At 38.9% G+C, this 5,640-nt stretch overlaps 1 pseudogene; it reads right to left on the reverse strand.

The window, feature by feature from the left end:
* Positions 1 to 5,069: 5,069 nt before the first annotated feature.
* Positions 5,070 to 5,640, reverse strand: part of LOC148917139 (uncharacterized) — a 40,143-nt pseudogene continuing 39,572 nt past the window's right edge.

Raw genomic sequence — 5,640 nt, forward strand, 5'->3', positions numbered from 1 at the left:
CCGGCGTGTTGACAGACCCCATACGTGGCCGGGTGCGTCCCGACGTATGAGGGGAGATGTGATTGTGTGAGGGCTGGTGAGAATGTAGCCAGGCCCAGTGTGAGGTCGCACGCGTCTTTGGATTAGCCGGCGTGTTGACAGACCCCATACGGGCGGGTGCGTCCCGACGTATGAGGGGAGATGTGATTGTGTGAGGGCTGGTGAGAATGTAGCCAGGCCCAGTGTGAGGTCGCACGCGTCTTTGGATTAGCCGGCGTGTTGACAGACCCCATACGTGGCCGGGTGCGTCCCGACGTATGAGGGGAGATGTGATTGTGTGAGGGCTGGTGAGAATGTAGCCAGGCCCAGTGGTGAGGTCGCATGCGTCTTTGGATTAGCGGTGTTGACGGACCCATACGTGGCGGTGCGTCGGCGTATGAGGGAGATGTGATTGTGTGAGGGCTGGTGAGAGGCCAGGCCCTGTGAGTCGCTGCCGCGTCTTTGGATTAGCGGCGTGTTGAGACCATCACGTGGCCGGGTGCGTCCCGACGTATGAGGGGAGATGTGATTGTGTGAGGGCTGGTGAGAATGTAGCCAGGCCCAGTGGTGAGGTCGCACGCGTCTTTGGATTAGCCGGCGTGTTGACAGGCCCCATACGAGGCCGGGTGCGTCCCGTCGTATGAAGGGTGATATTGTGATTGTGTTTGGTGAGTTGTGATGGATAAATCCTAGAATATGTATTTGTGTGGCGGTAATGGTTTATTTGATATTAGGAGTCTGGATAGATACGAAAGAGCTACGTGTGGCTTGATCCCTCAGTAAGGGTACGTAGGCAGCCTGAAGTTACTAGGTGCAGCCACAGATTAGACCCCACTTAGGTGGTCTTATTGAGATTGGTTCGGACCTTGTTGTTGGTCCTGAAACTTGGTTGAATTGAGATTGGTCCTGGAGACTGAGTGAGTGAAGGTGTGCATAAATAGATTTTGAATTTGTTATATGCATGTTTGATGCATTAAGTTATTTTAAAAACTTTGTGGGCAGTTTTGCTAGAATCATTTGAAGGCCGGAGGCCATTTATGTAATTGCATGAGATTATATTGTGCATGCTACCGGTTGGGTTATAAATGTGTTTTATGCAGGTGGAAATTTTGGGGAAATATTCAATTTACAGGGGAGACTCTGCCGAAATTTCGGCAGAAAGTCTCGTGCCCTTAATCCTCTCTGGTAAACGAGGACATAGATTTAAGGAGTGAACCCGGCGTGGGTGTGATGCCGGGGTCTCCGCAGGGTTCGTCTCGGGTTCCGGCAAATTCGGGACGGGTCCTGTCATACCTAGTAAAACAATTTACCTAGTATAATGAACCTATTTTTTCTCTAAATTTTGTATCTATTTTTTTCTCTAAATAATGTACCTATTACTTGTTTTATGAAAAATAATTTGATAATCAATTTATTATTTGTTTTATGAATTTTTTTAAAATGAATCTATTTTCTCTAAATAATGTACCTGTTTTTTTCTCTAAATAATGTATCTAGTAATACAATTTACCTAGTATAATGAACCTATTTTTTTCATCTAAATAATGTACCTATTTTTAATTTATAAAAAATGTGCAAAAATTTCAATTATACAACGTACCTATTTTCTATAAATTATTGTGTACCTATTTTAATTTATGAAAAACGTACGGAAATTTCAATCACAAAGTAACTGACCTAATTACTCTCTCTCTCTGTTTGTGTTGTTTCTCTTCTGTGCTTTTTTGGTCTCTTTTGTCTTTGTCAACTTTATGTTCGTTAATCATATAGTAATAAAAGTTATCAAATTTATCTATCGCAGACTCAAAATTCAACTTTAACTCTATCATCTCCAACAACCCAGAAACCAAATGGATCATATGGAAGTAAAGTTCCCAGTTCAATTGGTATTAATGAAACTCAGCCAAAGTCTCAAATTCAACCCTTAATTGATATCCTACATGGTTGTGAGGACATGGGGTCTGTAAAACAAGCAAAGGCCGTTCATGCTGAAATAAATCGATACCTACTTTATTCTTTACAAGTTGGGCAAGGAATGGAAGACAAAAGAAAAAAAGAGGTTGAGGAATGGAAAAAGTTAAGTTGAGTTGGAAAAAGTATACATGCTGCAAGACTTTAACTGGATTTCTAATACCATACAAGTTACATCGCTTCGCATTTAGATTTCTACTTCTCACAATCTCAACCACAAAATTTCCAGATTTTTCATCCAGTCACATTGAAAAGAAAAAAAAAAGATCAGAGGCTTAAAATTATATTGAAATTAAAAGCAAAAGCTAAAACATCGCGTACAAGTAAAGGAAGCAACACTAGTCCGCAACCAGTCTCTCAACATTTATGCTTTGATCAAGAGTGAATTTAAATTTAGCCAATGTCTCATACATCTGCTTGGTGATCTAAGTGTTGAGAATTGTTTGACACCAGCTCCACTTGATAGTGTTCATTTCAAATTTACGCACGTTTATAGATTGGTTCTCTTTGTACGTATCAAATATTTCTTTGAAGAAAAATAGTCTGCTAGATGCTAATTGATTATAGGACCATGTATTTCTGAACTCTTTAGGTAAGCAGCAGCATATGCCATCCAATTCCAACTTACAAAAAGTCGGAAAACTATAGTGCTTGACCAATGCAATGTCTACTCGGCTGTATATACTTTTCCAACTTTGTGAGTTGGAATTTGATACAAAACTAGTATTTTCCAAGACTAGCTGGCCACGACTAGTATCAAAATCTATCAGCGTGTATTTGGCATTTGCCGACACCAAAGAAAGTTCTCTCCCATAAATAGAGAGAGTATAGTTATTTTCAACATTAGCAGGTGTATTCAATTGGGATTTTAAAAGATTATTTTGGGATAAATAAGTCATGTGGTATTCTTGTGGTATTCCATTAAGACTATTAGGATTTTAAAAAGAGAATCGTCAAATCTAGTGGTATTCAATCAAAATTTAACAAGTAACAAAAAGTCATGTGGTATTCAAAACCTTGCTAATTTTGCAGTATTTTTTAAAATGTTGTGTGAGACTTTTTAGTGAGAGGTATAAATACCAAGCCCTATCTCAAATCCCACCATAACCCATCAGACTTTTCAGCGTGGAATTTTTTTGTAATTCTCTCCTCACCTTGACCTCCACCCAAGTGTTGAAGAATACATGAGTCCCACATCAGAAACTTAACAAAATAGAAAGTTCCATATAATAAATGGTTCCACTCCTAATAACATCGAGACCTTTTGTATAAAACCCCATACCTGCTAAACAGGTGGTTAAGTTGGAGACAATATCGATGTTGCTAAAGGTGGGCCAAGGGTCTGTCTCTCTAAAATCTTAACATGGTATTAGAGCTGGTCGGTTGATTGGGCCCGATTAAACCCAAATCAATCAAAAACCCCAAATTGAATCAAAATCAAAAAAACCCCAAATTAAAAATTATTTTTTAAAAAAAGTGACTGATGTTTGATTGCACATGTGGTCCACTAAAAAGTGGTCTCATGTGAGAAAGAGTGTTAAAGTATATACGAGTCCTACATCGGAAACTTAACAAAATAGAAAGTCTCATATAATAAATGGTTCCACTTCTAATAACATCGAGGCCTTTTATATAAAACCTTACACCTGCTAAATAGGTGGTTAAGTTGGGGACAATATCAATGTTTCTAGAAGTGGGCCAAGAGTCCGTTAGCTACCTGGTGTTGTGGTACAAGCTTCTATACATGTGGACCTTCACACATCTGTTTGACAAAGTTGGATGTCTGGGCAAAAATTGCCCACCATCTGTTTGACACAATCCCCCAAAGCTAGAAAATCGTTAATAGAATTCTTGTTGTGGAAGAGTTTGACATTCAAAGGCAACTCGCGTATTTGGGATGGTGGTGGTGTGGACCTAAATGTGGCGGTGATGCATTTACCAAAACCGATCACCAAACATTCACCATTTTCATGCTTGTTTATTTGGACAATTTGTCCACACCTGATTTGTCTTTAGAATCTACAGGTTTCATTGATTATTAGGAGGGTTCAGTCCAGTGGCCAGCCAATTTTGATCAGATTCAAAAAGATGGGTCCCAGAGATGGCTTTGTTAAAGTTAATGTGGATGGAGAGTGGAAAGCTGAGGATCATAATGGACGTCTGGGAGTGGTGGTACGGGATGAGCGGGGAGCCTTCATTGAAGCTTGTGACAGCTATTTGACTTTCAATGAAATTTCGTCTTTTATCAACAAGAACAAATAGATTTTGACAAATAAATGATTTTGACAGAGGTGAGAACCAAAAGCATTGAAATTGTTGACATTGATTGATGTCATGTACTGATAAATAGTTTACTTGCAAAATCCATACAAAAGTGGAATGCAACTCCACAGACCACAATACACAAGTGAGAGAGTGTGTATGTGGTGGCTGCGGGAGGGTGGGTTGCTGAGAGTAAAGGTTGGCTTTGTGGGTGTCGGGGTGGGGGAAGAGATAGAAACAATGTTAACGTGTCATTTTTAATAAGGGTCTATTTTTTCTTTAAAAAATCTTATGTCGACCCCGAAAGAAATCTATGTGGTCCTTTCAAATTTTATAGATCCTATGTTGAAATCTTTAAAATTCATAAGTAAAAAATCTTGATTATAGAAATCTATTAAAAAAAATCCTATAAGTAACTATATTCTACTTAAATCCGCAAGACTTTTTTTAATCCTAAATAGTCTTTTAAAATCTCAATTGAATACACCCTGCAAATAATTACCCAAGACTTCTGTGAAATTTTCAATGATGAACATTATTTTCATCATTGAAAATAGGATTCTTTTCTTTAAGATTAAAGTAGAATGTAATTGGTCTAAAATATATCCAGACTATCTAAAGAGGCGTGTCAGCGACTGAGTGAGTGCGTCTAAGATAGTTGTGTCCTGTGAATGACTAAGACGATAATGCATTTATAATTCAAGCCCAGGGTCATTACAAACACCAATACCAATGGGGCCTGCGGCTGAGAGAAATATTAGGGTTTTTCTTGAGAGAGAGAGAGAGAGAGAGAGAGGATATTCTGGATGGAAAGTAAATATGAGTAAGGAAACAGTAACACTTTCGTCCAAAAAAAGGAAACAGTAACACTATATTACATGCTAACGTTGCACAGTGTGCTTTTTTCTGATCTGACACATCTGTGCCACAACATCACTAATGTCCAACCTTTCTCCAGGCAACTCTACAGAGCAAGCAAGACCAATTTCTAAAATTGAAATCAAGCATTCTTCGGTTTTCATGCGAAGCCTTGCGTTATCCTCATTACGATGATTGCTAGTTCTCATCGCTGCTTGCACCATTTCCTGAACAAGAGCGGGATCCACAATCTCTACCAATTGCTCAGGCACAGTGGCCTTGACAAAGTTATGAAGGGTTAAAGTTCCTTGAAACAGATTGTCGGTCGGTTTTTTTCCTGTAAACATCTCGAGCAGCAGAATGCCATAACTGTACACATCTCATTGTATCCACACGTTGTGTCCCATACCATACTCTGCGTTTGCTCAATTTAAAACCCCCCAAAAAAAAAAATTTCTAATTAAGTGCTTTCAGATTTAATGTTTCAAATAACATAAATACTGAAAAATGTTGCTGAAAATGAAACAGGAA

This window comes from Prunus mume, linkage group LG5 (genome assembly GCF_029339155.1).
Source record: "Prunus mume cultivar Tortuosa linkage group LG5, ASM2933915v1, whole genome shotgun sequence".
In the NCBI taxonomy this organism is placed as follows: domain Eukaryota; kingdom Viridiplantae; phylum Streptophyta; class Magnoliopsida; order Rosales; family Rosaceae; genus Prunus; species Prunus mume.